The sequence below is a fragment of the Acipenser ruthenus genome, chromosome 33 (assembly GCF_902713425.1).
Source record: "Acipenser ruthenus chromosome 33, fAciRut3.2 maternal haplotype, whole genome shotgun sequence".
In the NCBI taxonomy this organism is placed as follows: Eukaryota; Metazoa; Chordata; class Actinopteri; order Acipenseriformes; family Acipenseridae; genus Acipenser; species Acipenser ruthenus.
The window spans coordinates 6500814-6526430 of record NC_081221.1 but is presented as its reverse complement, the minus strand read 5'-3'; the positions used below and the strand labels follow the sequence as shown (position 1 = coordinate 6526430).

At 36.4% G+C, this 25617-nt stretch overlaps 1 protein-coding gene across 1 annotated transcript in view; it reads right to left on the bottom strand.

The window, feature by feature from the left end:
• Nucleotides 1-13706, bottom strand: part of LOC131704946 (sodium channel protein type 4 subunit alpha B-like) — a 28174-nt gene extending 14468 nt beyond the window's left edge. The window contains exons 1-2 of the mRNA XM_059006584.1: nucleotides 13622-13706; nucleotides 3857-3910 (exon numbers count right to left, since the gene is read on the bottom strand). The gene's annotated coding sequence lies outside the window, so the exon portion shown is untranslated. The remainder of the gene's footprint in view (nucleotides 1-3856; nucleotides 3911-13621) is intronic.
• Nucleotides 13707-25617: the final 11911 nt, after the last annotated feature.

The following is a 25617-nucleotide window of genomic DNA, read 5'->3' as shown; positions in this document are numbered from 1 at the left end:
TACCTTGCTCAAGGGTACAACAGCAGTGTCCCTCACTGGGGATTGAACCCACAACCCTCCGGTCAAGAGTCCAGAGCCCTAACCACTACTCCACACTGCTGCCCAAAAAATATAAATGCAATCAATAAATAAATATGAAACAATGTAAGACTATAAGATTATGCTAGGTAGAAATAAATACTTTTACAGGATTGCTTCTGAAAAGATGACTCCTTCTGATTTTCTAAAGTGGGATGGATAAGTTTATCAAGGGTGCACAGGCTGCAACATCACTTTAAAAAATCCAAAGTAGGACTTTTCAGAAGCATTTTTTATTATTATTATTTTTTAAATAGTTAGTAAGCATGGAAAATAATAATCTAAGCAAAAACATAAATGTACAACTATTAGAGGAAATAGACATGTACAGTAAAGATAATAGACATATATACTTACTGTATGCATCAATAACAAATACACACACACACACACATATACTGTAACCCTAGTTAAAGCATAGCAAAGTGTAATAATGTGAAAACATGGTAATGTACAGTGTAGGTAAACATTATAAATCCCAAAGAGGTATAAATCTCAGTCCTGCAGTACATCAGTAAAAATGTCAGTGCACATGAGGGGAAAATTAGCGTCCAATCCGCTTTTAAAACCCTCAATGCGGAAGTCAATTGCCAATGATTGGTACGCAATTGTAAAGGTGAGAGAAGGCAGCTTTTCTTGTTTTGAAATTAAAACATTAATTAATTAATGAATTTAATACCTGCCAATAAATACTTCTTAACAGCAATTATGAGTAGAAGTATGAATATCAGCACAGCCCTAATATCCATGCTAATGGATGCTTCAAGAGGAGAAGGCCTGCAAGTAACTGATTTAACTGGGCTTGACTGGCTTTTTTTACAGTATGCACAGACTCATTAAGTCCTAAGCACCCAGGGACTTGCCTCAGTATGCATGTCACGATAACATAATTAACTGAACAGCCTGCCTTTACTTAGATCACATAACAAATAAATATATTACTAGGCAGGCAAACACATAGCAGCTGAAGAGCTACTGAATGCCTGGCTTTAAACAGGGCACCGAATCAGGGCCTTGCAGTGCACGTGTTATTGCTTTAATTAAATATCTTTACACATGTAGGCACGGAACATGTACTATTCACTTTATGTTGCAACTACCCTGTTTGTGCTAAATCTAGCTGGTTATGGAGACTTCCTGGTGGACTTCTAATACCAGTTATATTTTATTCATCTTTGTGATTGATATAGTTTGGCTGGTCTGACATCTTTATCTTCTAAGGATTGAAACACTGGTACATAATTCTTTGCTATCCTTGTAAAAATCCCAAATTGCCGTAATAAATTGTTAATTACTGCTTTAGTACTTATAATCTTAAATCTCAGGCTCTTCTAAGTTTCACAGTTCCTAAAGTTCATACAGAATTTGGTTCAGTTTTTGTGCTCTGTTGTTTTGGAATAAACTTCAGGAAGAACTGATTTGATATCTCTAAAGGAGTTTAAACCAAGAAAATGACGTCTGTGTAGCTAGAGATATTTTTGTTTTGTCCGGTGCTCCTAAATAGTTTTTGTAATTTGATTAACCTGTTTGTATTAGTTGTGTTCCTTTGAATTTGTGTGTGCTTTTTTGTATTATATGCCATCTTCTTGACCAGGTCCCCATTTTAATCTCAAAGGGACTTCCTTGGTTATAACTGGATATTAGGATTTTTGTGAACAAAACAAAGCATTGTCTGTCTTATGTAACTGTTACTTCAGAATACGAGCACAAATATGCAGACATACAGCACATACACACATCTACCTACAGTATATACAAACATATACATGGAATATATTTATCAAAGTTTAATCTTTATATATGAAACTATTTCTATGACAACTAAGTCATATAATAAGCTCCCTAAAGTTGTTTGTTTTACAGTGTTACCAGTGATAAAATGTATCGACCATTTGGTTGTACAGTATATCAAGCTTGAAGCCAGATCGGAATCTGACAAAGTAATGCAATCTCTATCATTCTGTAGTATTTTTAAATATAAAGTAGTGTATATGGTAGTTTTCAAACTAAATTACACACCTTGCCAATAACCTCATGAAGATTAAGATGAAGATTTGTAAATGTGGTCTTTGTGTTTTATATATCAAATCCTTTTTTTTGTTTTTGACAAAGGAACAAGGTATAAACAAAATGATGCTTTATACACAGACCGGATTATAGTTTGTAAATTGTGTGAATTGTTATAGCTGTGTTCTTGTTTTCCCTTCATCTCTTTTAATATTATTTTTTTCCTCCAACCCATATTTGTGTCATGTTAAGAGTCATGACTTGGGACTCATTTACCATGATTAACTATTGCCAGATTATGGTTGCCATGTGGCAAGCTTTAGACGTGGGTCATACCAAAACCAGACACAATTGTGATCAGCAATGGTAGAATGGTTTACTGTCTGGGAGGAAGTATCATGATCATGCTAACAATTACATTTTTGTCACGAACATCGATATATCCAAACAAGTCAGTATAATGCTTGGTTTCAGTCAAAATGATACCAATACATCATGATGAGTTTGGAAATGGTAAAATGACCAAATTAAAAAAAAAATACTTTGACTTTTTTGTTCTGTTTGTTTGTTTTTACCTAATATAGACATGGATAGTCAGTGGATTCTGGAATATTAAATTAATTGTATTACTTTCTAAACACACATTTACACCACCTGCAAAGTAATACTTAGCGCGTACAGTATTTTGCGGTTAACAATTTAATTAGCTTAACCCAAATTACTATAATGTATCATTTCACCAACAGTTGTTTTTCCAAATAAACCTTCCTTCGGCTAACAAGACATTTATTTCAAACAGATGTCTTAAGAAATAAGTTACTAGTACAGGTTTGTACAACAAACTATATAATGCATTTATTATTAATATTAAAGTTTATATTAATATTATAGTTGATAAAAAAATATATATGGCTGTAATTGATTTGGTGAATTTCTAAATTTGCTTTAAAAGACAGCAGTGCTGGAAAGTTGTGTGTGGGGGTGATATGATGGTTCTTCAGCTGCTGCAGACGATCAGCGACGGCATCGGGTTTCTGCTCTGAGATGACTCGGCTCATTCCTGCAGCACTGAAACCTCGATCTCTCACATCACACCGATAAACAGCTCAAATACCAACTCAGCTTACCAGCTCCCACTCTTCAACTTTCTATTTTACTCATGCAAAAATCCCCTCGCTTCCGCCCTCTCCTATATCCAATATGCAGGTTAAAGTTACGCTTTCATTCTTTCTGCCAGAGAAGGCTGGTAAGCACGGTTTTCCAACAACAAGTCGCCATTCTCTCCACCTATTAGAAGCCTTCTGCTGTGCACAGAAAAGCTTTTTTTTAAGACTCTGAACCACTTGGGTTGCTCGTTTGTTTTCATACTATTTTTGTACAAATAGCATGGGATTTTGCATTTCCAGCTTTCAGCTGCGGTAGAGGTCAGAGGCCATAATTGCCAATCCCTAACTTGAAGTTTGAAGTTAATTTATGAAATTTATGAGTCCCCCCCCCCCCCCCCCACAGGAAAAAGCTGCTTGTTAGCCACTGCTGACAGAGATATTTTGGTATTGTACTATTTAGAACGATGTAATTACATAACAACTACTTAGTATATAATTTACATATCTGAATAAAAGTACAGTAAAACAAAGAGCAAATGGATTATCAGCATTGGTAATATTGCTTACAGTTTATTGAAACATAAAACGGATATATTGTGAGAAGTGTTGAATTTAAATCAAGGGAAGTAATGTTAAAACTTTACAATGCATTAGTAAGACCTCACCTAGAATATTGTGTTCAGTTCTGGTCACCTCGTTACAAAAAGGATATCGCTGCTCTAGAAAGAGTGCAAAGAAGAGAGAGAATAATTATCCTGGGTTTAAAAGGCATGTCGTATGCAGACAGGCTAAAATAATTGAATCTATTCAGTCTTGAACAAAGAAGACTACGCAGTGATCTGACCCAGGGGACTTTTTTTACCTGAAAAAAGAAACAAGGACCAGGGGTCACGAATGGAGATTAGATAAAGGGGCATTCAGAACAGAAAATAGGAGGCACTTTTTTACACAGAGAATTGTGAGGGTCTGGAACCAACTCCCCAGTAATGTTGTTGAAGCTGACACCCTGGGATCCTTCAAGAAGCTGCTTGATGAGATTCTGGGATCAATAAGCTACTAACAACCAAACGAGCAAGATGGGCCGAATGGCCTCCTCTCGTTTGTAAACTTTCTTATGTTCTTACACAAAACAATGTGTAGAATAAACAAAAAAGGAGTGATGTATGCCACTGAAAGATTGCCAAGCAGATAATATTAGTGAAAGGAGAAAAAAGGAACTGAAAGTTATCATCAGCCAATTTATCAAATTAAATGTAACAAACATAACCATACTACGTTATTAAACAATTGTCAAACAGTGACTGGTGCAGCCCGGTAGTAATGGTTCCAAAACTGACAGAACGGTACGATTTTGCATAGATTTTCAGAAAGTAAACGAAATATCAACATTTGATGCATATCCAAAGCCAAGAGTAGATGAATTGTTGGTGAAATTGAGCAAGGCTAAATTTATAACTACTTTGGACCTAACCAAGGGTTATTGGCAGGTCCCTTTGTCACTGTACTCGGCATTCTCAACCCCTACAGGATTATACCAGTTTAAGTAACTAAATATTTGGGCATTTCATTGAGCCAGGGCTTAATAAAACCCAACATAAATACGATTAAGGCAATCATGCTATGCAAACCCCCAGTTACTAAAAAACAAGTTAGGGCCTTTTAAGGATTAATCTGTTATTACCGCAGATCTATTAAAGATTTTGCAACACAAGCAGTTTCTCTAACAGAACTCACCCGCAGGTCCGCTTCAAATGCAGTGCTATGGACAGCAGAAGCTAAAAATGCATTTCAGGATTTAAAGTTAGTAATTTGTTCAGAGCCTGTTTTAATAGGTTTCGATTTTGGAAAAAAGTTTTTGTTACAGACAGATGCCTCAGAAGTAGGTTTGGGGGCCATGCTGTCACAACTTTGAGATGGGGAGGCACATCCGGTTTTATATTTAGACAGAAAGTTGTTGCCAAGGGAAAGAAACTATGCAACCATTGTCTTGCAGTGAAATGGGCGACAGAGGCTCTAAGATATTACTTATGGGGAAGGAAATTTACCCTAAGAACAGATGATGCACCTTTGCAATGGATGCATAGACAAAAAGATAAAGACTGCGAGAGTACTCGATGGTTTCTAGCCCTGCAATCTTTTACTGCTTCGATGTAAAATATGGAAGGGGTAAAGAACATGTAAATGCACATTTTCTGTCCAGGTTCCCTGAAACGGTGGAAAATGTGTATGCCCGACCCCACGGGATCATGCAAAGGTGGAGGGTATGTGACAGAGTTTATGTGTCAAACAAGAGTTTACAGGCTTTATGACCCTCGATTTGTGGACTACAATGGGTAGACACTGTTAAAGTGGTCAATTAAAGGGTTAATGACCAGGATGGAGTGGTTATTTGTGTAAATGATTGTGGAAATGATTGTGTAGAAAATTGAGTGTTCCTTAAAAGGGCTGTTAATACCAACGGGCAGGTTGGGAGAAAAGGAATAAAAAATGTGTTAGAGAGAAGATTGAAATAGAACAACATTTGAAACCCAAACTATATGTAAGGTATTTGGACAACAAGTGTGGACTGTGACTCGGTTTTGGTAACAGGGGGGACAGGCTTACCCTGCCCTGCAATTAGATAATAGAACAAAATAAGTGTTTAGTTCAGGACCCGAGACAGGTTAGGTAAACCATTGAACTTTCTGGTCGGCTGCTTTATTATCAAAGAAGAATGTCTTCTTCGGATGTAATGGGAGTAAACACACTGCGATAAACACAAGTTGTTACAATATACTGTATATATATATATATATAGATACATAGATAAACTGTTTCTTCTTTAATGTATTCACTTCCCGCACAGTAGTTCACATGAACCACTGGAGCAGCACCAGTTTTTAATTCTGTAGCATTGTCCTTAAAATATCTGCATTTCTCAAAATGAATTAGAAAAAAAGGAACTAACCAAAATGTCTTCAACAGACCTGTGATAACACTGCCAGTGCTACTAAAATGTAAGAATATATATTTTATACCATTGATTAGCACTCCTTTAACAGCGTAACCACACTCTGCTGTGGGAATCAAGTTGTTGTACTTTTCACTTCAGGGCCCATATCCCCTTCAGTCACTGCATTTATAATTGTACCATGTAAAATGTTCTTATCTATTTAAAGTATCTATTTTATAATGCATAATGTGTTTTGTTTGTTTTGACAGGGCAACTTCTCTAACTCCATATTTTAAATATTTAACTGTTTAAATATTTCTAAAAAATAAAAAATAAATCATGACCAAAGGTGATCTAGTAACATTCGGTTAGTCAGGCATTTATCATTACCCTAGTTCCACTTTTCACTCTTTTGAGGTAGTTTGTCAGTCATGCAAATGTATATCTATGAACAGTTAATATCATATTTTACTAGCAGATTCTCAAGTCACTTTGTAACTAAGGCCCTAGTCTTTACGCAGAAATGTAAAAGAAAAAAGAAAAATATACACACATACCTCAGGGAATCCCCTTAATGTCCCTTCTGATTAGTTGGTTGTTACTAGTTTTGTGATTGATTCCCCAAAAATGGTTAAAATAATCCTCAGTTCAAATGGTGCTGGAGTGTGCAATATTACACATTTGCACTATCAGAAGCAACATTTTTCTTTTTAAAGACTTATTATTCTCACCTCCACAGCTATGTGTTATATAAAGAAAGGCTAACACTACTATCTTGTGTTAATAATTTGTAATTCAGATTCTTAATTTTTAAGTTTCATAGAATTTGTCAAATTACTTAAGCAACTCAGCTGGCTAGTCTGATTTCACTTTTGTTTTTTATCAGCAACGGCATCACTGGGCAAAAGATAGTTATGCAAATCATGATAATATGCCCCAGCCCACACTAGCAGACAGTTCCACTGTGGCTGGTGTCATATTGGGTGGCTTTTCAAACTTCTATTCTGTTACCTAGCTGCACAAACCAGCGCACTGTGTATATTTCTATAAAAGTAGGTGTAAGTGTATACAACATCCCTGAAGGTCTGAATGAAGCCATCCGCTATAAATATCCCAAGCACACAGGGGCTGCTGTGGGTCAAGTGAGAATGTTGCTATCACAGTGACAGGTGCAGCTTTCTTAACCCCTACACTTAACGTTTCCCCCAAAACCCTGAGCGCACAAGTAAACCTTTATACATTATTCATGAAAACTACAGTGTGCGGTTCATTTTAGCAACTCTTATGAAAATATAGCTCTCAAGTACTGGCTAAAATACATAAAACTATGAACTAAAGGCAAACAAAGTACGGCAAAGTCAGTTTGGGTAGCGAGGGTAGAATGATTGACAAGATGAACATTCCTGGTCTACCCCCAAAGAAACACTGCCCCCCCTTAAGTGTTTCTTGGTTGTAGCTGAAAGCTGTTGAGGAGAATAATAGCTCAAGAACTATGGCAAGCCAAATTATCATTTAGAGATATCTCAAATTAATTTATAGATATCTCTAAATATTTGAAGATATCGCTAAATATTTGAAGATATCTTCAAATATTTAAAGATATCTCTAAATAATTTTAAGATATCTAAAATACTTTTAGAGATATCTCAAAATGATTTACAGATATCTTTAAGTTGAGCTTTAAATGAGATATCTAAAATGCATTTTTAGATATCTTTAAATCATTTTAAGATATCTCTAAATGTTTTTTAGATATATTGAAATACTTTTCAGATATCTCTAAATCATTTAGAGATATCTCTAAATAACGTACTGTTCATTTAAATATATCTCAAAATCATTTTAAGATATCTTCAAATAACTTCCTGTTCATTTAGAGATATCTCTAAATCATTTGAAGATATCTTCAAATAACTTTGTGTTCATTTAGAGATATCTCTAAATCATTTGAAGATATCGTCAAATGAACAGGAAGCTATTTCGAGATATCTATAAATGATTTAGAGATATCTTTAAATGAACAGGACGTTATCTGAAGATATCTGCAAATGATTTAAAGATATCTTTAAATGAACAGGAAGTTATTTAGAGATATCTTTAAATGATTTAGAGATATCTTTAAAACCCTAATTTTAAGATATCTCTAAATGACAGTTTGGCGTGCCATGCTAGCACAATCCATATGGTTTCTATAGTATTTAAAGATATCTGTAAATCAATTTGAGATATCTTTATTTCATTTTTAGATATCTCAAATTGATTTACAGATATCTTTAAATTAATTTTAGATATCTTAAAAACGGCACAATTAAAGATATCTGGAATTCAATGTGAGATCTGGAAATGTTTTACAGATATCTCTAAATATTTCAAGATATCTTAAAATGCAATTTGAGATATCTCTAAATGGTAATTTGGCTTGCCATACAAGAACACTTAAAAAAGCAAAAACAATTCACTCAGAGAAACTGGTTAAATCCATTAAATTCCTTTAGATACATTACAAATGCAAAATATTATTTATATACACTGATACTACTAATGCCTAAAGCAGAGTATACAAGCACACTGATCATTGATGTGTTATGTGAAGGGTCATAAACAATTGGCAGCTTTTAAAAGCAATCCTGCAAGACAATATGGAAAAACATGACATTATTTAACCAGAGGAATTGATTTAACTGAGAACATGTTAAAAATAATACTGTAAAGCCTTATTATCAGGTGTTGACAGGGAGGCTGGATTATAAATACAATAACTGAATTGTTAAAAGCCATCAACAGTTTCACGACAAGTACTATGCAATATTGAAAAAAGTCAGTGTCAGTCACAATAGGCAGACAGCAGGTCACTAAAGGTCTGACAGTAGATGCCACATTGTCAGCTGTTCCATGTTCAAGACTGCATGGTTTACTGAAGGAATTAAACAGTAATCAGAGGTTTTTTTTTTTTTTTACTGTTCGTTTACTTTTTTGATGTATGGTTCTTATTACAGTTACTCAGACACTGTGTTGTGTTAATGTAACTATGAGTTCAGGAGCTACTTCTCAGCGCTAGTGGCCTGCCATAGAGATCTGTAATGTAGGCGAGATCAGCCAAATTGTCTTTTTGTTAGTTAGCTCCATCACCATCTAGTGCAGACAAGTGGACTGACAGCAAAACAAGTAACTGATCTAGACTATATCTCTTATGTCTATGGCATGCAACTAAAACTGGAGAGTAGCGCTGTAACACAGCCTTATAAAACAATTAGAACTGTTCTTCTAAATGTATTTAGAACAACTACAGCCCCTTTCACACTGGCAGTACTACCCGGGTCTGCACCCGGGTCACAATCCTGCGCAGTGTGAAACCACGTACCTGGGTCGTACCCAGGTTTACCTGGGTCCCAGCAACCCATGTCAGTTCGTGAGCCAACGCAATAACAAACAGCCACGCCTGCAAGGAAAGTTTTTTGTTTATTCTGTTATTCTGTTTATTCTGTACATATTTTTGTCGCTTGAGACACACCATGAGCCAGATTGCAGCAGGGATGAAGAAACATTCCAGAGAATGTCGGTTGTAAGCATCCGTAACAAGCTGCTTCCAGGCACTGATAAACACATTGTTTACTTCCGTCTGTCACCCAGGTCAACCCTGCTTTATCAAAAGCAGTGTGAAATCATGTACCTGACCCGCATGACACCGGGTAGGTTACGACCCAGGTAGAGCATGCCAGTGTGAAAGGGGCTTAAGCACATAGGGGCCTCACCAATCGTACATACCAAAACTCAATTCATTTTATGCATTGATCAACTTCAATTAAGTAGCAGTTATACATTAAACACTCATATAAACAAACATATCATCAACCATAACTACTTATTCTTTAATCCAGTTGAAGATCTTCAAAATTGTATATATTTTCAATCCTCAATTGGTGATGACAGGGTATATCCATTAGATATACTGTAAGAATTGAGATCCAGGGTTTCATTTAACCCATGTGGTTCTGTTGTTTTTAAGGTAAATATCCAAAAAAAACTCTCTTTTCAAAAGATGTTTAGAGCCATGATTCTGTTTTTTTATAATGTCGAGCTATGTTATTGTGTTGAATTGCAGCTTTATGTTCCCCAATGCATATTTATTTTTGTTTGTCCTATATAGGCCAATCAGCAGGGGCATTTAAGCATTTTAAAAGAATGTACGATTACTGATAGTGTGAATTGTTCATTTATTTGGTGACCTTTTGCTAATGTCAGTATTCCGTTTTTACATTGATGGTTGTAGGCCACACATGATTGATGTGCCTGTACAAATGACAAGTTATCTTTTGAAGTTTGGGATAATGAACAGGCTAATATCAAGTTTGTGTAATCAAATAATAGTACTCTTCATAAAGGGTTATTTAATTGCTTATGAAATAACTAAATTAACTAATACACATGAGATAATTGATTGTTTGCCTAATTGATCGGTATACTTGTAAAATCTGTGTAATTGCTTAAATTATTAAAGATGGCTTGTCATTTGATTGTTCAAGTGCAATTAACTCGTCAATATTGAAATTGCTGACTGATGTTTTAGATTTTCTTATACAATGATTATTCAATGTTTTATTGACTAAATAAATTATCTAATTGAGACGCACATAAGATATTTAACTAATTGTTAAAGTGACTGGTATAAATGCAAAGCCAACCTCTAATTCACAATTAATGTGAATCTGATGAAGGCACGTAAGGTATCGAAACACGTTGTTTGTCTGTTTTACGACCATGTTTTTAAAATAAATATAGAGATTTTTTGGATGAATACAAATGAGCAGGAGTTAAGTATTGAATAGTTCTGAAGAAGAAAAATGATGAGAGTGCGACTATGAATGTCCCTACGGAAAGTCTTTTGGTAATCCACTATATATATATATATATATATATATATATATATATATATATATATATATATATATATATATATATATCAAGAGATTTAAAACATTAATTGTGATTAATCTCACAATTACACTTTTTTCTTAGTTAATCTTGGTATTAATCACATATTTAATTGATACAATTACTGCATTATTATTATTATTATTATTATTATTATTATTATTATTATTATTATTATTATTATTATTATTATCATCCAAAAAACAACCCAGCATAAAAAAAAAACTGTTGTCTTATTTCTGGATTAATATTGTTGCCCCTTCTTTATAGATTTATATTTATTTACACAGAAAACAAACTCCAGCATTTGCTGTTAAATTGTTTGAACCAACTGCTAATCATAATAAATTATTTAATGAATTGTTTAATTGTAAAATTGAAACTGATAATTGTTGGGGGCTTTGAAAGAGGCGCGGTGCTCGATAATTAGGGAAGAGAGATGGAGAAAGCGAGTCAGTGTGTAAGGAACAGTATTTTATCTGTTTAGTTTAGGGAACAAAGAAGGGCTAGGTTTTGTTTTGTTTATTGATTTCTTGTAAACAATAAACATATCAGTGTTTTTTGACATTTTGGTGTCTTGAAAACATAATTTGAAGAAGCACAACATCTATGACGGTAGCTGTACTAACAAGGGTTGGCTTTGTTACTATATATATATATATAATTATTAAGGTATGCTTATAAAATTGGTCTACTGTAAAAATTCCATCTTTGTCTAACCCATCACAGGTCTGTTGAAGACATTTTGGTTAGTTCCTTTTTTTCTAATTCATTTTGAGAAATGCAGAGATTTTAAGGACAATGCTACAGAATTAAAAACTGGTGCTGCTCCAGTGGTTCATGTGAACTACTGTGCGGGAAGTGAATACATTGTCCAAAGTAAATTCAAATGGTCTTTCTCTCCTTTCCACAGCAACCAACACATTTAACTTATCTGAATAAACCTGAGTCCCTTAACCTAATGAGCAATTTATTCTTTCAAAAAAGTCAACTATTATGTGCAATCAATATTCAAAGTAATTAGTGGGGTCTTTAAAAAGATGCATATACAGGCCTGAAAAAAACAGGCCAGTTTCTATAAAAGGATCACATTTAAGGCCATGATGTGTATGGCCTATTTTTGTGTCCGTACCATGCACAAATGATTTTAACTCAAAGCGAAATGAAATGCCCCTCAGAAGGGGGTATGATGTACTGTTTGGTCCTATATAATTTTTTTCACAGCTAAGGAAATTTATGTGACTTTACCTAATGAACAACTAATAGGGTTAACTAAAATTGTAAACATATACGATTGTGTGGGTGAACTACAGTTTGTCCTGTTCGTAGTGATTTGGGCAGTAATCAGTCACAGCACTGACAGAGTACCATTTTCTGGTGTTACACAGGTCAAGTTTTGGTACCAGTACCATATTCTGATGATGTACGTACCACTTTCTGGCCCTACACCGATAAATAAAGACCAAAGAAAAACTAGCCGCTATGACAACTGTCCAGTTCTGGATATCAAGACTTGATGTCCTTGGTGAAGAAGTATACAGTTCACCCCGATTTTAATATTTCAGTGTGACTCTCAAATGCTGCAGTATGTTACAGTGACAGACAGTTCTGTTAGGTAAGCAAGTTAAACAATACAAAATATAAGAAGTGTAAAGATATTGTATTGGCTTCACAATGGGGTTATTGCAGGGGTATGATCTAAATACCACTACAGATGATCAGTTTAACTATTGAGCTTTGCAAGATATACGCGGTAATAGTTTCAGAATCGCATTCAACCCAACACGTTTTGGAATTAAACCTTGGTTTGCTACATACTTGTATTCATTCTCTCATCATCCCTGTTGTTGACTTATGGCCAATCAAATATCAATGAATGCACATAATCCCAACAGTACTGCTGATACAGATTGTAAACAGGCAACCTTATAATATCATAGCAAAAACAAAATAGAAAACATAGCATTATTCAATAAGGAACACTATCACATTTTTTTAAATAAACAGTTTGTTTTTAAATTATTGTGATAAACAAACCCAGCTGGTTGATATACTGGCCAGTATACCCCAATATAAGTTTCAGAAAACGTAGTAAATACAAGTCTGGTTCCTTGTCTGTGCCATGCATTACTCCACTAGGAAGACATTCAAGCGTTTCAAAGACACTGCAAAGCGGGCACATATGACTCGTATCAAATGTCTGTCAATTAAGTGTCATTTCAGTTTTAGAACAGTACACAAATCCAACGCATCAATCCCAACACAGAAGCGAGTCGAGAACGCAAGACTTCAGTTAGCATTTTGGTGAAAAAAACCCCCACCAAAAAACAAATGTATGCCATTGATAACTAGCTTTAAAATATGTATGTATGTATATATATATATATATATATATATATATATATATATATATATATATATATATATATATATACCAACAATATTAACCGCAGATTTTTATACCAGTAAAACGTTTCAGTCTTTAAAGTTAACAATAACATTTCAAAACACAAGCATTAACACGCACCATTCCACACAAAGAAAAAAAACTATGTATTTTTTTTACCTTGCACAAATAAACTTTAAATTTCCACACAACCAAGTTATAGTCTGATACTGTCACTCTTCCTTCAAGTCTTTTACTAAGGAGAGTTTATCGGAGCAGTCCCCGCCAGTCCCTTCTCCAGGGCAGCTGTTGCTGACGCAAGGGTGTTTGAGTGAAACCTGAGAATTACTTCAGGTAGAATCATCACTTCGCTCAAACTTTCGGACACTACAATCTGCACAGCTCGAGCGCAACAAGGTAGCAGAGACCGTTTTAAGATATTAGGATTTGCCAGCTAGGATAGCACAGGAGATATCGTGATGAGGTCGTTTGATTTAATGTGACGTTACATCAATATATGTATTACTTTAAGTAAAAGCAGAAGGCGGCTGGGCTGCCCCTATGAAAAAATACTATGCTCCACATTTGGACGGTAGTACATTATTTTGTACTTAAGGACTTTGCATTATAAATGTAAAAACTACTGCATTATACTGCAACTTATAGTTGTAATACAGCAGTATGTAATTTTGTATGTGTTTATTTTAGACGCAACTTATTCTTTTTTTTTCTTTCTTTTTTTTTAATAATTAAGATTATTTCATGAAATTGGTGAGTTTCCACATCCTAACAAAAAAGTACATCAGATTGTCTATGACGTCTTAAAGCAGTCATTTCTTGAGGTCTGTGATACGTTATTCTTATGCTCGCTAAAACGAGTTCTACTGGAATTGTGCTCCTGAAGTCGCAATGCATGAGACCCGTGCTTCGGCATGGTTTTTCGTGTGATTTGATGTTGAAGGAAGCCTTCCCATTTTGGCGGTTGAGCTAAATCAATTCTTAATGCACAGCCACTGCCACTGCCTTAAAGACATAACCTGTTGTGATATTTAGTCAAATACGTTTACCTTTGGAATTAAATTCAAAAGCTGACAAATAGATTACCTGTGGAAAATATGTTTTGTGAAAAACACATCCAGTTCAGTTACCAGAGTGAAATAGTCCTTAACCATGTGCAGTTGTGTCTATAGGGAAGGCAGTTCCTGGCAGTTTGCTGCTGCACATGCAACTGCAAACAGGTGTCATTGCAATGAGGGAGTCTCCTTTTTCTTTTAAGAGCTTCAGAGTGGTATATGGGGTACAAAAATAATGTATTATGAAACAGCTGTAACATTTCATTTGAATAGGACACTACATAGCATTTATATAAGGATAGTGTAAATATGAGCAAAATCGTTCTAATCACTTTGAAAACCTGCATACCATTTATATAAGTATTAGTAACATGATGTCATAACATGTATAACTGCAATGCTGTGAAAATGATGTTGTTTAATATATGTCAATAAGGTACAGTTAATAGCTATGAGTCACACTTGGTGTACTTGAAATGCTGAATTTTGCTTTATAACCAATGCTATTACAATATTGCTATTGTTGGTTTTTAAAGGTAACATGCAGTTATACAGTGTTATGTCACTTTTAGGAAGGTGTTATTGCATAATAGCACTTCAAATAATATCCTTCCTCAGTCAAGGGCTGTCAGATCTGTTATCTTTACCATTGTGAGAAACTGACTTACAAAAGGGAGATGCAACTTGAATATATTACAGAAAGGTATTGGGTAGTTTACTGGCCATGCTCCCTCGCTTGCTGCAGCGGTGGACAACATGATTAGTGTTCTTAATTAAGCTCCCTTCTCTCGGTAAGCAGTTTTCACAAAGCAGTTGCCTTTAGCGTATATTGCCTTTGCTTTCTGGATCAGCAGGGCATGCATAGGTCATTAACCTTCATTTGCCCTTATTTGTTCATTCCATGATTGGTACAGTATGTAAAAGTCATATAGGAAGCACTGTAATACCATTTTACCAATTGCTCATAAACCATTGTAGCTGCCATTACCTTGTACAGGACCATTGTATTGCCATCGTGAATTATCTGTCTCTCAGTAGTATTTTAATAAAAACACAAATATTTTCTCATTGAGGGTTTTTTTTTCTATTACAATAATTAAAAATGTGAAAAAATATCTTACAAATCCAAGTTCACCAAAAAAATAAAAAAATACAGAACCCATTCCACAGTGAGCGTCTCATTGGCTCGGTAGGGCTCTTGGCTTGCCACAGTGCCCCCCACTGGTCAGAGCTCAAGCAGACATATGCAGGGCTGGCCTTTATCCTCCAGGGGCTGGTTTTAGAGGACACCCACCGACCTTTTGTTCTTCAGAACTGTTGTGGGGAGTTATGGTAAGGGAGAAAAAAAGGGCCAAACCTGTGGGAGAACGCGTCTGTGGGTGATGAGGACAACGTACACAAACTGGACATCCAAACAGGAAATTTGCAAGTTTAAGCAGCGTTTATTAATTCTTGGTCTGTGACCACTTAAACAAAGGTCTTGACAGGGGAGGGCCCAAAATAAAAATAAAACAACACAAGTTTACTTCTTTCTTTCTCTTTTATACTGCTGCTCTTGTAATCCTTTTCCTTGCAAAGGCAGCCAGGCACCGGTAGCCTCCCTCTTGCTATGTTCTCCAAGATCACTTGGCAGGTTCCGGAACAGTCCCGAATCTGCTCCCCCTTCCGCAGCTGTCAGTTTGGCACTATTGTGTAATCGGCACAGATTATTATTTCCTAACAGAATACAACATATATGGACTCCAGGCCCCTCTCTTTTCCTGACCTCCTCAGCAAGATTCTCCTCCTCAACCGCACATTCCCCTTATATACCATCAAACCCCACCCGTGGAATCAGTCCTGCATCTATCTCTAAGGAACAGGTGTAGCTAATAAAACAATGATTCCTCACCTTGCTGTTTGAGGCACATGTGCAGTTTTACCCCTCCCAAGATAGCTGCCCCAACCGGGCAGTAGACTTAAGGTCCACGCCATCTTGAAGAGGGTGGAGTTCGCACACATCGCGACGCCCCTGGTCGAGAGGCCACCCTTTACCCCTGAACAAGGGAGAATACATTTTCCTGCCACAGATCCATACAGAACTTATATATTAATGCATTGGTGTTCTTTGACTTCAATTTAATTGACAAGCCCCATATACAGAACCGGAAACTAGTCATAAAGAGGCTTTTTATTGATTCTACCCCTAAGTGTAGAAAATATCATTAATTGATAATTACAGAATTAAAACTTAATATGAAACCATATGTTAGCTCTACAGTACTGTATGTAATTGCTGTAATATGTGTGATTTGTATTGTATTTGGTTCATAAGATGGTATCACTAAGATATTAAAACCTGTTAAAAATAAATAAATATAAAACACAATAGTAGATTTTGGTACAATATAATGGTACAAATGAATAGAGGGGTTTTCAGTGTCAATGTTGGATGTGTATCTGTTATTCAATATCATTTCTATATCTATTGCATACATGGTAAACCTCAACAGTGCTAATGATAAAACATAGGAAAAATGAGACAGCTAATCATTTCACTCACTTACCTCACAACACAGTGGTGTTATAATTCACTTCAGTTTCAATTCATTTTGTTCACTCCACGCCACTGAACAAACTAAACGTAGGACTAGATGCTAATTTATTTGGCATGCACTTTCTCACAATTAAACTGACGATTTGAAGGTCAGTTGATACATTATCAATGGGACACTAATCTGATCTAATAAGTATGTTAAGCCATTGCTGACAAAACTGACATACCAAAAGAAAATGTAAAAAATGTTTCATAAAAATATTATGATAAATATTATTGAAACGTGTGCTGCTATGTAACAAGAATACAACGTATAAACAAGACTGATGCATCTGATTCTATTATGAATAGTGTAAAATTTCTGAGTGATTCTTATTGTAAGAACTGAGTTATTGTGTTTTTTTTTTATCTACAGGTCTCATCTAAAGATGCTTGTACGTGGGTTGCTCTTCAGTTTTGTACGTGGGTTGCTCTTGAGTTCTAATTGTCTGCCATAGGCATACATTATGCAATGTAGAATAGATCAGCTTTATATTAGTAAGCACCTCTAATGCACAGCAGTGTATTGCAAGGATGCTGGTATCCAAATTAGCTGTCATATAAATTCAATACAAGGGAATTGCATGATAGCTCATTTATAATTCCATGAATGACAGTATAAAGTGTTGTGTGTGCCCACTTCGCTTTTGGCAATGAAGCTGCCCTTTAATTTCTTTTGTATATTTTTGAGAGGCTGATTTGTTACAAAGAATACTTTATACAATATGTCATTACGACACCCCTGAAATTTTGAACCCTGGGTTAATGAATAAGACAGATGGTTGTAATAGTGGTTTATTTATTTCTTGCACAGCAATATAGTCATTTGATTAGCTGTGCTCTGGTCCATTTTAATAACTTGAGACAAACACACATCCTAGGGCAACTTAATGAAAGCAATACACTAAGATCCCTGTTGCTGCCTTGGAATTGGGAATAGTATGAGTTTGCAAGTGAGTGAATATCTTCTCAGAAAACATACATGCATTATTCATGGAAATTTGAGTGAAGTGGCACCTAAGTCTGCTCGGCAGAAGGAGCAAGTAAGAGAATATACGTCATGGATATACCACTAGCACCCTCTAGTGTTAATGTGGAAATATTCAGTATATATACAATGCATTGTACGTGACATACCCAGTAATGTACAGGACTGTCAATCATTTGGCTAGGGGTACATCCACACATACTGGGGCTTAGGTAGAGTGCTATATGTTGGAATTAAACAACTGGAATTACAATAAAGGACAAATGGCCATAAAAAGTGCTGTTGATGCACATATATGCATGTCACCTGATCAATATACTTTGGGCAGCTCTAAAGCTGTGTGTTTGAGGCCACGGCTGATTCATTCAGTCTGTGAAGTTCAGCTTGACAGGTTCTGCATGGTCCCATCTGGGGGTTTACCAGTAGGGGTCGCTGTGACATGGTAAGGCAAACCATCCCCAGAGGATTTCCCTACCCTGTGGGTCTCCCTGCCATGATCGACAACTCAGAGCGACTGGGATTTGAGCCTGCAAACTCCCGCAGAGTTGTGGATTCATTAGTCATTCTATTCATTATTACAAACATATTATCAATGATATTGTAAGAAAGGATGTGTAGCACCTTTATTTAGACTCTTAGCAGCGCAATTAACATTTATAAAACAGTGTATTTTTTATTATTATTTATTTCTTAGCAGACGCCCTTATCCAGGGCAACTTACAGTTGTTACAAAATATCGCAGTACGAAGTATCACATTACAAATTATTACATTACAAATTATATCCTAGCAAATGATCACATTATAGAATATCACATTACAGATAAGAGCAGTTGTAAAGTACAATAAGATCAAATTCAAGTAAGAGCAAAATAAAGAATACAATAAATAATTATATTTAAGAGTGAGTGTGAATAAGAGCAGTTAACTTATAGTAAAATATATCTGCTTATATGAGTAACGCCCAGAAAGAGCATGTGGTAAGTATGATAAATGGATGAGAAGGATTTCAATAAGAGCAATAACAAAAAATGTGAATACGGATACCTATAGGAGTGAAATCAAATACAAGATACAGGAAGTAGCTATAATTAAGAGCAGTAGTAGAATGCGGCAAGGTATGGAGCAGTTCAGTGCAAGTACAAGCTGATGCAAGTACTGGTACAACTGGGTGCCATATAGTCCAGTATAGTCGAGAGTTGTGAGGTTTACAGATGCTGTCTGAACAGGTGTGTCTTGAGGAGGTGCCGGAAGGTGGTCAGGGACTGAGCAGTCCTGATATCCGTGGGTAGGTCGTTCCACCACTGAGGGGCAAGGGTGGTGAAGGAGTGGGCTCTGGAAGTGTGTGGAGGGATACAGCTAATCTGCCAGTGGTGCAGGAGCGGAGGGAGCAAGAGAGGGTGTGGGGTGTGGAGATAGGAGGGAGCAGAAAGGTCAAGACACCGATAGGCGAGTGCAGAGAGCAGAGCAGCGTGCCATGTGAGAACCGAAAATGGGAAAAGACCAGGCGAGCAGAGGTTCTTGGTGGATGAGGAGGGAGAGAGGGGGGTGGATTCAAGAGGAACAGAGATGGAGAGATCGGTGGTGGGGGAGGAAGAGGGGGAAGAAAGGGAGGTCTGAGATGAGTAGTTTCAGTGGAGTGGGCCAGGCAAAAACCAGATTGGAGGGGGTCGAGCAGAGAATGTGTTGACATGTGTGACGGGGTACACCTCGCTCCTGTATTATTATTTGTATATTTGTATTTATGACGGCGAAAAGCTGTGCATTGTTTTGTTTATTTAAAAACCTCGTGCAGACGGTGACCATCTCCTGAGTTAATTCATTGATTAATTGTTGCTAATCGGGAGATGGTCACCTGTATAAAAATCAGCAGCTTTCTGCGCTCGGAGGAGAGAGTCGGGAAGAGAGTGTCAGAGGCGAGACGTGAGTCTGTAAAATTAAGAATCAGAAATAACAATTGCTAGACGTGCTGGTTTATTAACTTGTGATACTTGTTTAGTGTTACGGTTTGTTTGTTTTTGGCCAACGTGCCCTTTTGTTTCTGTCTTTTGTTTCTTGTTTAAATTTTTTGTTTCGCTCGGTGAGGAAGTGTTTGTTTTGTTTAAACCTTTTTGTTCTTTTTGAAAATAAAGACGGCGCAAACCCTACCTGCAGTATCTGTTTCAGTTCCTGCTTCTGGCCTGATGTCACCACACACGCCATCCTGTCACACATGAAAGCAGAGAGCTGGCGGTGTACCGCTCGCTTGAGAGTTTTAGAGAGGAATGGGAGTAAAGAGACAGGACAGTATTTCTGGAGGGATGAGGGATGAGGGATCACGGGAGTTTTCTTAAATGGGGGTGATGCAGACCTGTTTGAAGAAACAGCCAGAGAGAAGGAGGAAAAGGAGGGTAGATTAGTAGGAGTTACAGAGAGTGAGTGAGCAGAGGACAGGGGGTGAGTGGGGAAGGAGGCGAGGTATTGGAGAGTTTGCAGATGTCGGTGATTATGGAGGAGAAGAAGGAGACAAAGTCATCAGCCGAGATAGAGGAAGGTGGAGGAGGGGGGAAGGGCTAGGAGGGAGGAGAAGGTGGAGAAAAGTTTATAGGGATTGTTAGTAGAAGACTGGGTGATACAGTGGAAGTAGGAGCATTTGGCAGAGGTGAGTGAAGAGGAGAAGGAAGAGAGGAGAGAGCGATAAAGTTCCAAGGCAGCAGGGAGATTGGTTTTCTTCAATTTCTTTTCAACTGAACACAGTTCGGTATGAGCCGAGCAAAGCATGGAAGAGCCAGGGCTGGGGCAGGGAGGGGCGGGCAGGTCGAGGGGTGAGGGGGCAAAGTGAGTCGAGACAGGAGGTGAGGGAGGAGAAGAGGGTGGAGGTAGCCGGGTCTACAGAGAGTTGGGAGAAGGAGTGATAGAGGGGAGGTGCGAGAGAGCAGCAGAGGAGAAGACACAGGGGGAGAGGGAGCAGAAGTTTTGATGGAGGGTGACATCGACAGAGAGAAGGTGATAAAGTAGTGATCAGAGATATTGATGTTCATAATGTTTATGTAATTATATACTGTACTTTGTAACTGCTTTGGCAATACCGCTAATGTTGTCATGCCAATAAAGCACCTTTGAATTTGAATTAGAATTTGAATTTGAAAGGGGGAGAGACAGGGAGATCAGGTTAGAGGAGTTAGATTTGTAGCGGCAGGGAGAAGCCAGAGGACAGGAACGAGAGGAGAGTATTATGGGGATATTAAAGTTAGTCATGATAGGGCAGCAGTGTGGCTCTGAACTCTTGACCGGAGGGTCGTGGGTTCAGTCCCAGGTGGGAGACACTGATGCTGTACCCTTGAGCAAGGTACTTTACCTAGATTGCTCCAGTAATAACCAAACTGTATAAATGGGTAATTGTATGTAAAAATAATGTGTAAAAAATAATGTAATTGTATGTAAAAATAATGTGATATGTTGTAACAATTGTAGGTCGCCCTGGATAAGGGCGTCTGCTAAGAAATGAATAATAATAATAATAATACCGGGGGGTTTGTTCGAGATCTTAACATGTAAATTAAGCAAAGGTGTTTTATGAACCTGCTTTACAAAGACAGGAAACGTCCTCAATAGTTCAAAGCGGTGTCGGCACCCCTATTCAGCTGTTCTGGACTTGTTTTGAGGCTGCCTGACCCGCAGTTATGCTGACGCTACAGATGTGTCAAACATAAACAGAAGAGCCAATACAAGGAATCTATTAACCCTAAAATAAAGTACATGTGTATATGGATACTGCTTCTTTGTATGCTTGTCGCCTGGCTTCTAAATATATTATTCTTTGGGGGTTGTATTCTGTAAGAATGTGAAACAGCTAGTTTAGAGATATGCTGATTGTGGTGTTACGTTTAACAGGAAGCTTTCTGTTTTAAAACAGCTAGTTTAGAGATATGCTGATTTTCTTTATAGATACCGTGATGTAGGTTGAAATGATTTCCTTAGTAAAGGGTATTTTATATCCTCTGTATGCAATATGCTTTGTTGTTCTCATTCATACTGTTTGTAAATGCCCAGTCATTCTACAGGGTAATGTATGCTTGGTTTAATCTTTCTTTTTTTATAACATATCTATTATAATTTGACAGCAAGAAATCTTAATCTGACAGAAAATAAACAATTCCAAAATAAATGAGGCCCAAATAACTTCTCTAGAGAATTATTTTTCTATCCACATGTATGAAATATACCACAAAGGTGTTTGATAAGATTTTCAGGTATTTTTAGTATGTCATTTTGTTTCAAGATCTAAAATTAATATGTTAAAATAATGCAAATACTTAGTTAAATACAGTAAAATCTTGAACATTATAACATACAGGCAATATCATGTTAAGTTAGATCATATAAAGTGTATCATAAAAAGACAACCATGTCACATTTGTAGCTGCCTATTCCCCAGTAAAATCAGAAATACTGTACTAAAAACATGTTTTTTTTACATAATGTCTGACTATTTGTGATTGTAAAACAATTTTTGACCTCAATTCAATCAATTCAAAGATAATCGTCCATAGTTTCTCGCTGCTTACATCTGAACTAAAATATTTGTAACAAACTCTTGAACACTGTCTACAATTATAGACTATAATTGAACAGCAAACATGTAGCTATTTATTTGTGTATTTATTCATTTCATCGCTTTGTAAGTGTTTTCATCTTAACTAAAATAAGCGTAATTATATATTAAAGAATTGAATTTACACACAAACAAACAGCAGACATTGAAAGTTTTTTATTTATTTATTTTTTGTTTTAGACTTTAATTTGAAAATACTTAGAGAACCTGTATACAGTAGATAGAAAGATCTTGTATTCAAATATCAGCCAACAGCATTGTGGGAACAGTACATGCATTACCCTTGAGCAAGGTACTTTACTTAGATTGCTCCAGTAAAAACCCAACTGTATAAATGGGGAATTGTATGTAAAAATAATGTGATATCTTGTAACAATTGGAAGCCCTGGATAAGTGCGTCTGCTAAGAAATAAATAATAAAAAAATAATAATTACACAGTGAACAGCCCACCTCAAGTCTACCTCCCTGAAAAAAGAACAGGCTCAATAGACTTTTCACAGTTAGATAAAGTTCTTTTTCAGTGTAATAGTGTAAAATATTACATATTGATTAAAAAAACCTTTATGTAAGATGTATTCTTTGGAAGGATTGTAGTTAAAGCTATTATTTAAGAAGAATCTCTTATTAAGTCAAAAAAGTGTTTTTTTTTTACCTTTTCTTCTCCATGGTTGCTTTTCTCCCCTTGGTCAAAAGACAGATTCTTTTCACCGGGTTCTCCATAACCCCGCTGCTTGGGTAAAAAAAAAATAGACTCCCTTTCTTTCTCTATAATTTCTTATTAGTCCTGTGAAACCCACCAGCATTTAACCACAAAATGTATGCAGTGTTAACAGAAAAAGAGGACCCTTACGTCTAATACGTCTTATTTGGTCTTAAAATAGTCGTATTAATCCAAAGAATGTAGTGATAACATTCATTAACGTCTAAAATGACTTTAAATAGGTTTTTAGACTATATTTTGAAACCAGTTAGAGACCGCTGCAATATTAAAAATCAAACACCAGATAGCAGTATGGGGGAACAGTTTATCCTATATGTTAACTACTAAAATACATTCAGTTTTAACATAGAAAGATTATCCTTATTCCTAATTACGTTTTATATGGTCTTAAAATAATCCTATTAATCCAAAGAATGTAGTGGCAACATTTTTTAGCTTCTAAAATAATATTAAATAGGTTTTTAGATTGTATTTTGAAACCAGTTAGAGACTGCTGCAATATTAAAAATCAAACACCAGATGGCAGTATGGGGAACGGTTTATCCTATATGTTAACTACTAAAATACATTCAGTTCTAACATAAAAAGATAACCCTTATTCCTAATTACGTCTCATTTGGTCTTAAAATAATCCAATGAGTCCAAAGAATGTAGTGCTAACATGTTTTAGCTTCTAAAATAACATTAAATAGGTTTTTAGAGTTCTCTGTAATAGCATCCATTATGCAGAACCATGTGTATTATGGAAAGACACCGATACCTACCACGACCTGGGAACCAGGTAAATGTAGGGGCCCAGTACATTTTTCATCATAACATCATGGGTTAATTTTCAGTGTAATATATGCTGATGATGAAAATCTTTCATATGTTTAGGGATGCTCTGTTTGTCAGTAAGCACGGTTGTTGTTATGGAGGATCTTGAACATGGTCAAAAAAAAAATGCACACACATGCAACTTTCTTTTTCTTTTTTCTTTTTGTTTTTGTCTTTTTATGTAATAGTCTATAAACTAGGGCACAACAGATACCGTTTTAGGGGTGGGCTATTTTTGACAGATATCCGGTTAATGTCAGAAAAAAGGGGCAGGTCATAAATCACCCAAAAGTGTGGGGAAAAGGGGGTGGGGCTTAAGGGCCATAAATTACTCAAAAGTGTGGCAAAAGGGGGTGGGGGCTTAAGAGCCATAAATCACTCAAAAGTGTGGGAAAAAGGGGCAGGGCTTAAGGGCCATAAATCACTCAAAGCGTGGGGGGAAAGGGGCAGGGCTTAAGGGTCATAAATCACTCGGAGGTGTGGGGAAAAGGGGCGGGACTTATGGTCATAAATCACTCAGAGGCGTGGAAAGGGGCAGGGCTCAATGTCATAAATCAGCCAATATGGGCGGGGCTTATGGTCATAAACCAATCAAAATGTATGAAAAGGGCGGGGCTTGTGGTCATAAATCGGTCACAAGGGGCGGGGCTTAGAAAAAGTGACATTCGCTGTCATGCCTTTACTACTAGCAAACTTGTTAAATTTGCAGACGACACAAAAATAGGAGGAGTGGCAAACACTGTTGCAGCAGCAAAGGTCATTCAAAATGATCTAGACAGCATTCACAAATGGGTAGACACATGACAAATGACATTTAATAGAGACAAGTGTAAGGTACTGCACTCAGGCAATAAAAATGTCCATTACAAATACCATATGGGAGACACTGAAATTGAAGAAGGAATCAATGAAAAAGATCTAGGCGTTTATGTCTTCATCTAGACAATGTGGGGAAGCTATAAAAAAGGCCAACAAAATGCTTGGATATATAGTGAAAAGTGTTGAATTTAAATCAAGGAAAGTAATGTTAAAACACAATGCATTAGTAAGACCTCATCTCAAATACTGTGTTCAGTTCTGGTCACCTCGCTACTAAAAGGATATTGCTACTATAGAAAGAGTGCAAAGAAGAGTGACCAGAATTATTCCTGGTTTAAAAGGCATGTCAGGCTAAAAGAATTGAATCTATTCAGTCTTGAACAAAGAAGACTATGCGGCGATCTGATTCAAACATTCAAAATCCTAAAAGGTATTGGCAATGTTGACCCAGGGGACTTTTTCAACATGAAAAAAGAAACAAGGACCAGGGGTTACAAATGGAGATTAAATAAAGGGGCATTCAGAACAGAAAATGGGAGGCACTTTTTTACACAGAGAATTGTGAGGGTCTGGAACCAACTCCCCAGTAA